Source organism: Mixophyes fleayi, chromosome 5 (genome assembly GCF_038048845.1).
Source record: "Mixophyes fleayi isolate aMixFle1 chromosome 5, aMixFle1.hap1, whole genome shotgun sequence".
NCBI classification, from domain to species: domain Eukaryota; kingdom Metazoa; phylum Chordata; class Amphibia; order Anura; family Limnodynastidae; genus Mixophyes; species Mixophyes fleayi.
Genome location: NC_134406.1, coordinates 145,404,315 through 145,416,609, shown reverse-complemented (window position 1 = coordinate 145,416,609; position 12,295 = coordinate 145,404,315). Strand labels below are relative to the sequence as shown.

Below are 12,295 nucleotides of genomic sequence, written 5' to 3'. Positions count from 1 at the left end.
TACATTGGTTGTCCGGATTTGGATAAAAATAACTCCAGACCGAAGAGGTGTATTTTTTGGTCTTCTGACCAGGCATGACGATGGGCTTTTTCATCCCATGGACATCAGCTGTTTCCCCCCCTGGTGCCTCATTTACAATAACCACATCACCATCCTCATCATCAAGTTCCTCCACAGCGCCAGCTACATCATCAATAGCCTCCTCCCGAGCCACCTCTTCCCGTACAGTGATGGGAAGGTCAGGCTTGACAACCACCAACACCCTTGGACTCGCCTTAGGGATTTGAGATAATTTCTCTTTAGAAGGCAGTTGTTTGCTGTTTTGTTGCTGACAGCATAACTCTCTTCAATTTTTTGTAGGGGGAGGGGAGGAGGAGGGCTAAGATCCTTGGGTGTAGATGGACCACTAGTCATGAACACGGGCCAGGGCCTAAGCCGTTCCTTGCCACTACGTGTCGTAAGAGGCATATTGCCAACTTTACGTTTCTCCTCAGATGATTTTAAGTTTCTCTTTTTGCTTTTTTTTGAGAACTTGGGCTTTTTGGATTTTGCATGCCCTGTACTAGGAGATTGGGCATTGGGCTTGGAAGACGACGTTGATGGCATTTCATCGTCTATGTCATGACTAGTGGCAGCAGCTTCAGCATTAGGAGGAAGTGGGTCTTGATCTTTCCCTACTTTATCCTCCAAATTTTTGCTCTCCATTATATGTAGCACAAGATACTGCAGAATGTGTGAACTTGGTAATATTGCAGTACCAATGGGCTTATACTGCAGGATTGGTTTGGCCAATTTTGCTGTAATTAAATTTTTTTTTAATTAGTTTTTTGTATATTTTTTTTATTAACTTTTTTTTTATTTTTTTAAACACTTGGGAATATTGGGGAAATAACTATGCCCTTAGAAGCACAGAGCACGGGACACAGGACCACTGGACTGAACAGGACACAGCACACAGGACCCAGCAGCACCACTGAACTCAAAATTGACAGAGCACAGCACACAGCACCACTGGACTGATACTGCAGAACACAGCACAGCACAGCACAGCACAGAACTAAACAGCACAGCACGAGATCTACCAGAACAGAGGACCACCTAACACACCCTGCCTCTACCCTGATCAATGCCCGAGTGAAGATGGCGGCGACTAGCGGGGAATTTATAGGTTCCGAGTATCGCGAGATCCGACCATGGGATTATGACTCCGAGCCTCGGTTTCAATTTTTCATTTGGCGCCAATACCCGGATCTGTCTCGGATCCGACTTGGATCGGCAACGTTCGGGTGGGCTCGGATTCACAAAATCCGAGTGTGCTCATCTCTAATAGCGACACTAATTCCGCAGCCACTATTCAACACAATCTACCGAGAAGTTCGACAGCAGTGAGGCATTTGTGGCTTGAAGAGGGCATCACATGAGTGTATGTGTGTACCAGTCACATGATAAGCATATTATCTGACATTTCTCTTATCTCTATTTGTGAGGCATGGAACTTCTAAGGTACAAATATAGAGCAAAGTTAGGGTGAGGTACAATAAAAAATGTCAGAAATAATAAACAACCATTTGAAGGTGTTTGGCTAGGGTCTAAGCACTTTTTTATTTTACCAAACTTCATCTCCATGCAGCGACAGAGCTATAATTAGCTAACTCTAGAAAGTTGCATAGGACGGGGCAGCACGGTGGCTAAGTGGTTAGCACTTCTGCCTCACAGCCCTGGGGTGATGAGTTCAATTCCCGACCATGGCCTTATCTGTGTGGAGTTTGTATGTTCTCCCCGTGCATGTTTGCGTGGGTTTCCTCTGGGGGCTCTGGTTTCCTCCCACACTCCAAAAACCTACTGGTAGGTTAATTGGCTGCTATCAAAAATTGACCCTAGTCTATCTCTCTCTCTGTCGTCTGTGTGTGTATGTTAGGGAATTTAGACTGTAAGCTCCAATGGGGAAGGGATTGATGTGAATGAGTTCTGTGTACAGCGCTGCGGAATCAGTGGCGCTATATAAATAAATGGTGATAATGATGATAGGGCACCACCGGTTAGGGAATGCATAAAACACTCAAAGAGTGACACAATGTAACACATCCTCTCCGACAGAGCAAAAGCAGCCAGCAGATTGTTACCTGTGAAGCCATCAGCTACTGCTCCTCAATGTCAGTGATGGGCTGGGAAAATGTCATTGATGTCACTGCCCGGCGCCACTCTTCCCAAGTGAAGGGGGCAAGAGGTATTGCCCACACTCCTTACCATCTGCTAAGGTAAGAAGAAGTGGAGGCACTGTCTCGCAAGGGGGGCACTGCATTCCAAATGCTGAGGAGCCACCTAAGCCACACATATTGCTTCCACCGGCCATGCTTGTACAGATGTTTCTAGTTTTAAATGGACAGCACAGCACAAACTATAGTCAGTTGCATCATTAGAATATTCACAACAGGATGAGAAGAAAGTGACTATTGTCTCATTATATGCCCCTAACTCGCTCTAGATCCCCTTTCTAAAATTGCTATGTGAAGAGGTGTCTAGGGTTCAACCGGGCCATTTGATTATATTGGGAGACTTTATTTTAACTCTTGGTCCTAACTAGATAAGCCACAATCACCAAGTTCCCCAGGTACACAGACTATCATGGGGCCCACCTTAGCATTCCATAAACTACTAGCGGAGTATGATCTCTATGACCTTTGGTGGGTGAATTCTTCAGGTGCTAGAGAATACACTTATCATTCAGCGGTACACAATTCCTATTCCAGGACTTACTTGATTCTAACTGACAAGTGGGCATTATAACATAACGGTTCTGTGAAAATCTTACATGGTCTGATCGCGCCCCTGTTAAATGATCCTGGAACCTTCACCAGACCAATGTTCCCCCTAGGCCCTGGAGAATGCCTTCCTACCTCCTCTCTTCCTTAGTACCAAAAACTGCACTTTCGGAGGCTTTATTGCTTTATACTGAAAATAACAATCCAGAGGATGTGTCTTTATCCGTGCACTGGTGCGTACTAAAAGCTGTTCTCTGGGGTAAAGTCATACAAATAGGCGCCTGTATGAAGAAACAATACCTTCATCATCAAAAAAAACCTTGAATTCCAGTTAGCTGCATAAGAGGCCCAAAATCAGACACATCCCTCTAAAACATTACAGAAGGAATTGAATGGAGTGAGGAAGCAACTTAATACCCTGTTTCTGTCTTGCATGAAAACTGCCTTAATCAAGCTACGCCAAAAATATTATGCTGTAGGAAACAGGGCTAGTAGATTGTTGGCTCGTAAGTAGAGATGTAAACAAGCTAGCAGCAGAATTAAAGCACTCTATAACTCCCGTGGTAATGAATCTCATAATTCCGCCGAGATTGAAAACCTCTTTGACAAATATTACGCCGAATAATACAGCCTGTGTGAGGGAAGTAGTATTCCCCAGCCAACCCAAGATTCAGTTTTTGCTTTTCTGACTCATCTAAACTTGCCCACCCTGGATGGAGACAACTTGACATCCCTTAATCTCCCCTTCTCCCAACAGGAAGTAGAAGCAGTCATAAAGAGTCTACCAAAAGATAAAGCCCCTGGTCTGGATGGATATCTTTTATAGCACCTTCCAGGAAACCCTTGCTCCCTTCCTTACTTATTTATATAAGAGCGTGATGGATGACGGTAGCTCACCTACTGAAATGCTTGAAGCACAGATCACCACTATCCCAAAGTCGGGTAAAGACCCCTCAGAGTGCAAAATTATAGACCTATAACTTTACTTAATACTGACCTGAAGATGTTTGCCAAACTCCTTGCTACCCGATTAAACCCATTTCTCCATTACCTAATTCATTCAGACCAGGTAGGTTTCATAACTGGTCGCCAGGCGTCCGACAATACTAAACGCATCCTGAATGTGTTACCAGCCTGGGGACCTCGTTGGTGGCCCTGCAGCTCATCCTGGACCGATATAGTGCTGCTTCTTTCTATAAATTAAATATCACCAAATCAGAAACATTGCCTGTTAATATCCCTTCCTCCTCCCTTACATCATTGCAGCAGACGTTCCTCTTTTGTGTGGGTACAGAAATCCCTACCCTACCTGAGTATTCAAGTTACCCCTACTATTGCTGACATATTTGAAGCCAATTTTGTCCCGCTACTTCAGCATCTTATGTCATTGACCAAGAGCTGGATCAACTACAGAGGTCTCCTTGCTGGGCCGTATTGCTATCTTTAAATGATGCTTCTTCTGAAAATAATGTATCTATTTTGTACTATTCCCTTATGTTGTACCCAAATGTTTTCTGGACCTCCTCTATAAGCTGATGATATTGTATGTGTGGAAACAAAAACACTCCCTCCTGGCTTACCACCGTATAACCTTCTCTAAGCAGCAGGGGGACTTGGCACTCCCCAATCTAGCCCTCTACCAAGAGGCCTGCATCCTGTCCTTCTTCAGAGATTGGTCCTTCCCCTCTAATGCTAAGCCGTGGGTAAACATGGAACAGGGCTCCTAATTTATCTTTCCCTTAGTAGACTTACTGTGGACCCCTAGGAATGCTTGTCTACCTCCCTCCTGTTGTCTCCTCTCCATCTCGAATTCTCTGCTTATTTGGGATAGATGAATGAACCAACATACTGAACTATCATTACCGGCTCGTAACATCTCTCTTCAGGTTCTTTTTAAACTTAACCTGAAGCTCAACCTCACCACCTGACATTCCAAGGGACCGATCTCCCTTAAAGAGTTCTATGCTCAAGACCTTTTCTTCCCTTTTCCCCTTATCCAGGAGCATTTTGATATCCCTACCAAAGATATGTTTAAGTATGCCCAAATTCGCCACTGGGTAAGCTCGGCCTCCAAGACTCCTCACTCGTCTCTACCTCCTGTCTCTGTTGTTGATAGACTGATGAAAGGCAATAACAGGGGGGGGATAATTTTCTGGTACCAGTATCTCCAATCTCTCATTATACCCACAAAGACCCCATCACAAACTAGATGGGAGTCCGACCTCCACCTTATCTCTGCCCCCAGCAGTGGGAAACTATTTACACTACTACACACCATATGTTTAAGTGTATTACTCACACTGAGATGCATGTTAAACTTGTTAAAAGACTATACCTCACCCTGGCCAGGCTCCGTTAGTTGGCCTTCCCAAACGAAATCTTGCTGGCATCAATGCGACCATACAGCTGATATATTTCGTGTCTTTTGGACATGCCCAATCATACAGCCACTTTGACAAGAGGTTTTTGACTTCATGTCCAGCATTTTTGGGGTTCTGTTGATGTGGACCCAGTTATGGCGTTGCTCCACCTCTATCCCACTTCTGTCCATAAGCATGACCGATATCTCTTGGGTCATATCCTACAAGCGACCAGAGCAGCAATAGCTCAAAATTGGAAGGCTGCTCTTCCCCTTCCCTGTCAAGAGTTATTTAAAAAATCCAGCATAGTTTCGAGATGGAGACGATTGACATGCCTTACTCTTCTTCCGCTTCGGCCCCTATCATGAAGTGGTTTAAGTGGCTTGTGTATACCACAGAGGGAGCTGGAGCATCTAGAGAACCCCCTCTCTCACTCATGTGACCCTAGCCTTGTCTGACTCTCCCCGGGACGACTAGTAGCTTTTTCATACTGTTCGTATGAAGGTTTATATTTCCGCATTGTGCAATGTCATGTTTACTCATTAAAGAATGGTTTGCCATTGTTCTCTCTTCTTTGAACATTAGTAACTGTGGATTTTGATGTGCTGTAATACTCATTGAGCAACTACCCCACCCCTGTGTCTCCACTCCCCACCCACACATTTTTAATTGTCGCCTCCCTTCTTATTTTCTGTACCCCATACCTTTGCAAGAATTTCTCAATACAAATTTGCAGATGATAAAAAAATTAAATATTCACAATCTTTTAAGATTAAAGTGTAGATCTTGTCGTAGGAAGTGACCTGTTCATTCTTTGAGAATAAATGAGGACAGGGTTGCATGTGACAGAACAAGTATCATTGTGCGGTGAGTGGTATTAAAGTAAGCACAGAAGTCACAGACTGAGAGTGAGTAGAGTTTTAGGGACAAAATTTGTGGTGTCAGTCACATACCTCTATATGAACAAAGTTTGTACCTCCAACTAGTTTGTTTTTGTAAAGCAATACTATATTTATAACAGGGAGCATAGGCATATCTTCCATATGTGAGTTAGGTTTACAGAGGCATTTTCTTAACAAGTGAAAAGCATTGCCCAACCTCCTACTACTACAGGAAACATGACCACCTGGTATACTTGAGTTACAGATTTAATCACCAGTGCCCACACAGATAGTAACCTGGTATCTGAAGCCAGGGGCGCACAGAGGATTGTCGGGGGGGTTTCTTCCCGCCGACCCAAAAAAAAAAAAATCGAGAGAGAGCATGCGCAGCAGCTCCGTTTCGCCAGCGCTGTCCTATACAGCAGCCGCGGCGCTGACTAAGAAGCATCTGCGGCGGTGCTTCTTTGACAGCAACGCGGCTGCTGTATAGGTCAGTGGCCACTTAGTTAGCGCAGGGGGGGGGTTTCTAGAGACTCAGAAACCCCCCCTGCGTGCGCCACTGGAAGCATCCTGCAAACCATCATAACCTGAATATGCTAGCAAAGGAACAGCATTCCTTACATTTCTCCTGCAAGATCAGATTAAAGCACAATGATAACAGCCCTGGCAACACACTGCATTGTGCTATATCTGAGACAGGAAATGTTGCTTTTCATCGCTGTACTGAAGTTGAAATACTGCCATTATAATTGTGTGCCTCCATTATAATAAAAGTGCCTCCTGCTGGTTCTATCAGGTACACTTACAAAAGTCTCACCAGTGAAGACATTTATGCTAATTAGCTCTGCTGAAGATGGACTTCTTTAAAGGGAATTCATTGACTGTGATATCATTTGCTTGTGATGTATTATTTGAAATGAATGTTCTTTATGACATTCTGGACTAGAATTCTATTACTGTATTCATAGACAGTTTATGAGACCTCACATATTCCAGGGTTAGAGTATTACGGCCACAGCACAGAACGCTGTTGAGTCTCTGGTTATCTGACGGCTATCAAAAGGTACTCAGAGTACTGTGAAGCATAGTGGTAACAAAACTGTTTAGATTATAGAAGTATTGACATATAGGAATTTTGTTATTGCCTTTGTTATTCTGAAAGTAAGGCCCGATAGTGTTGCCCATATCAACAGCCAGGATAAACGCACTATAAGGTACAGTAACTGACACCTCAATTAGCTTAGGCTTGTCAGCACTGTATTCAGATTGCATTTGCTAATCATGCTTTGTTCAGAAATATTTTAAGAACATATTGTTTGTGCAAAATAAATCTGACGTCACTTAATTCATTTGGTCTCCTACTTGTTTTGGGGACTCAGGGGTTCTCTGTCCCACTGCTGTGCCGTGACCGAAAGAAGAGCATCTGGAGACCAGGTATGATCCTCTCAATTCCCGCCTCTAGTGGTGTCACAAATTCAATATGACATATTTGGAAAGCCTTTACCACTCATGCAGACTTGTGTGAGTCCTTTTCTGAGGAAGATGCTGTCCCTGGTACCTCAGCTGACCCTCTAATACTAGTTTGGGAGTCTAAGACATTATATCTGTCTATCACCTCTTGTGAATGTGGTTACTTAAGTGGCATACAAATGGCCAGGTTAGGATTAAAAGACTGACAGTCACCATCTTTTTCAGGAGGCATAATTGGGAACTTTATAACATCTATACTTCGATTATTCAAGTGGATCACTTTTCCTCATAAGGACCAATATATTTAAAGGATTGGACATTTACAGTGTTTATACGTATTATATAAACATTGATGAGCTGAATGGACAGAGACTGTAATTTGGCTATTTAATATTCATCTGCATATCTGCCAAGTTTATCGCGTTGGAGGAATCTTTTATACATGCGATTATGTTATTGTTATTATATAAAATACATAGTTTTTTTTAATAAATATTGATTACATTTGTGACTAAAACCAGTGTTCTTCTGCTTTTCAGTTTGATCAGACACACGCTCCATGGGTACTCGGACCTGATCACATGACCATGCCCCGGATGGGATGGGACAAAACTGATGCAATTCAATTCTCTGGGGGGCTTGCAATCCCACCAGCTGTTGTGGGATCTCTTCCTCGAACAAACAAGGCTTGAAGATCACAGATTCCTGCAAACCTTGTTACAGTGCAAAGGGCGCAGGGTGGAGCTCTTAAACTATGTCTCATGAGTGAGACATGATCAAAGTCCCATCTTGCAAGACTAAAAATCTCTGAAACAGTGTGACTAAGAAGTGTCACTGCCACAACCTGGACCATCTTTCTGCTGCCTGGGGGCCACTTGACCAAACAAAATAAAAGTACAGATATTCAGATGGTAGGCCATGATCTTGGGGCTACAGTTACTTTGTGGGTAGGGGTGATCAGGGTGCGAATCAAACAGGTTTAATTAGGGGAGGTCAGCTCAGTCATGATTTTTAGGAAAATGTATTCAGTGTTGTGATCAAGAGCCAAAATATCAGATAATGAATAATTAGTCCACTGTCTCCCATTTTAAATGATGTCATGCAGTGCTGCATCACTGGTAACCACATAGCTATCCAATCAATATTTTATGGCATGCATTACCAAGGAAATTTTCTAAAACATTTTTACAGAACTAAAATGGTGTCAAAATAAAAATCACTCTTCAAAGCCATTATTAACATGTACCTGAAATTACAGTGGTTCTATATAAACATATGGCTGTGATGATGCAAATTGAGACAGTAGTCTTAGGCAGCAGATTTAGAGGGGGGAAACATTATGTAGGGTATGAATTATAAAAGGTACTTTTTCTTACAGCAAAAAATATTTATACTTTTTTGATTAATCTAATATTGCTTATAATTCTGTTTTTTTTATAAAATGTACAATACACACTGAACCTGATTCATGTGCGAACATACATCCATTTGTGTAGCGTATCTTGCATGGAATAGCTCTGTGTAGGAATACAAACGGACCTTACGGCAATGAACGTCACTACATGCAATTCATGTTAATCAAATGACACTTACTATTGCTACAACTTGAGAGGTGGAATGCTAAAGGGAAGGGGCAGGCTAACGTAGGCCATGAACAGTGAGGGGGCTCCGAGGGAGTTCCAACACAGATGCAACCAATTCAAGTCCTGGGTTTCCCGCAAGTATGCTTGGTTTCAGCCATATCATTCGCACCAGCTATAAGGCAGGTGTAAGTGCGGACTGCTATAGCCTCTGTTTTAAAAAATACACGTATGTGTGTCACTAGCTAGCACATAACATGTGTATAGACTATAAAATCGCATTGTATGTACAGTACACATTAAAAGCATCTTTATTATTAACTCACATACTGCTGGCACTGTGAGGTGCACAGTACAAGTCCAATCCAATTTACGAAAGCCAGAGGATGCAGGAGGAGAATAGAGGGCAAGCAGAGGATGAGGCAGATAGACAGAGGCATACAGCAATAGGCAGCGCTGCCTTTGTAAATGACTGCGTGCTGCCTCTCCAAGGCAACTGGCAGCATGTGGCCAAGGCTACAGAGACTGGCCCAAATGGAAATATCAATTAAGTAATGACATAGACTGCTGCAATTTCACATTCTATAGCAGCCACACTAATAAATAAAATACTATCAGAGGGAGGGAACATGGTACACTCAGCCACTCATGGGCCAGTAGGTAATACTGCTGATCGTCATTATCATCACTGCATATATTTTCCCCAGCCCTCCAAAACCCGCAAGAGACAGGCCTAATGATAGATGTATATGTATCTATGTCCAGGTTTACCTCAGTAACACTTACGAGTGCAAACCTTTAATGTACTCTGTCTACGCTTACACCCCACTCCTCTGTTCCGCCTCGCTAAGCGCAAGGAATCGTAATTGTAAGAGGCGACCGAATCTACATACAGATATGTGTGTACGCATTTCTGGTGCACATGCTCAGTAGTCTGTACGGAAATGCATTTTACTCAAAAATACAGACATACATCCAACTCTACATGAGGCCCAGTGTCTCTAAATAAAGTCGTTAGGCAGGTCTTTTCATTAAGTAAATTAAAGTCTAATCATATAATAGATTTGTAGCATTAGAGAAGTCATTAACAGATTTCTATGTTTTGAATTCAACTATTTTCTAAGCAGAACTTCATAATAAGGCATTCCAACATCTGGTGAGTAGTACCTCTTTGGTGTAAAAACAACTGTATATGTGTATTTTAAAATGCAGAATAAGAAGTTAGGAATGAAGGAAAAAACAAAGGGAATGCAAAATTAAAGAACAAAAGTGCAAAGTGAGGGCTTGTTTATTTTTTGGTAGCATAAATGGAATACAATTTCAAATTAGCATAGGCTACATATGAAAAATAAAATAGGTAAAACAATTTTTTTCTGGCCTTATTAGTTTCACTTCGTGCAACCCTAGAATTCATTTTGCAATTTTTTGTATAGTTATGAGGGCAATACATATAGTATGTTTGTATATGTGTATGTGTGTGTCGGGGGAGTCAATTTCACACACAGCCTACTATGAACCAAAAACTTGCTTCTGTCAAATCCCTGAAATATCTGCTGTTATGAATTCTACCTTCTGAATTCCAAACAAGATTGCTGCTTTAGTTTTTATCTAATGTAAATTATGTTGCTATAACTGTATACATATTTTGAAGACTGAATCAGCAGCTGGATTCCATACACATATTATAAACACCAACTAAAGAAAAACTGCAGTTGTACATTACAAAATAAAAAAGTAGGACATAATGACACGATCCTATTACTTGTGCCATAAAAATATCAGGTAATAACATACATTGTAAGTTAGCAATTATGTATTTATATTTTATAGTTCATAAAGAACCATGTCATGCCTTTGCTGATCACTAACACTAGCTTCTGAGCACAGGTATATCTCATATAGCAAAAAAATGCTAGAACAGTGTGGGCCAAGATAAGGCTGGACTTTGAAATAAGCGTCTGAAGCTTTGCCAGGCTACAGATGGCCATCCATGTGTGTACATTTTATGGATACGCCATGCAACTAGGCAACATTTTATAATTATAAGCAACATCACAATTATTTCCTGCCTGTAGTCATGCATGTGTGTATATATCAATGAATGTTAAAAATAGCTGATTTAAAGAAGCCAATTTTGTGCTTTCATTCTTGCCAATTATGGCATGTAAGCTGTGTGAATTATGGGAAAAAACAAAACATTTTCTTTTATATATATTTATGTAATTTTTTTTTACATTAATGATTTTATTTATTTATTTTAAAAAGTGGAATTGGAATCTCGAGTCAAGACTTCCAGTTCCACTGTGAATGCATGAACCAGCAAATTGGATCATGCAAGCACATATTTAACCAGACTGGCTGGCAAAGCGCTAAGACTTCTCTTAATGCTGCCAGCAAGTATCGCTGTGTATCTGAGAATCACTCAGCTGCTCTGGCGATATCTACTTCGTAAATCATGGTGGTAGGAGGTTTTCTATCGCTGCGATAAGCATCAATATAAAACTAGCCCTAGCACCACTTATTAGTAAATAGATTCATTACAGTTGCAAAATCTGGTACTAAATAATCTTCTTTGGGATTATTCAAGTCTATACAGTTTTTAACAGCTTTCCCCAAGAGCAAAAGATTCACTGTAACATAAACTTGTCATTCATCCCTGTCTGGCGACATAGCCCCATGATCAAATAGGGTAGCAACTCTCCTCAGTAAATTATGTTTATATGTAGGTTATAAAATGAAAAAAACAAATTATGAAAATATATAATAATGGGGTTTATTCTAGCACAGTTAATGAATTCTTCAAACTCCATCTGATCAACCTCATTAAGAAGCCAGTATTTGCTCCTACCTGGTTTCTGTATTCTACTATTATTTATTTAAATATGAGATGTACTTACCTGATTCCCATATAAAATATTCGTTTTAACATATATCATTTATATATATATATATATATATATATATATATATATATATACTAGATTAAAACAAAATATTTGTGGGTCAGGGATGAAATTCAAGACAAAACAGTTCAAACAACACACATAACATAGGACAAATATAATAAAAAAAAAACAAATTTTCTTAACACATGCTAAAAAAAAGTTGAAAAAACCCATAAAGCAGTAATTAGGGTGTTACCCATAACAAGGTTGAAAACTGACATAACGAGTTACAAACAAGCGCTGTATCAGCTCTAATTATGGTTTAGCAGTACAAGAGTAATGATTCCAGGTGATTTA

At 41.0% G+C, this 12,295-nt stretch overlaps 1 protein-coding gene across 1 annotated transcript in view; it reads right to left on the bottom strand.

The window, feature by feature from the left end:
* Window positions 1–12,295, bottom strand: part of OTULINL (OTU deubiquitinase with linear linkage specificity like) — a 79,434-nt gene that overhangs the window by 66,836 nt on the left and 303 nt on the right. The window lies entirely within an intron of this gene.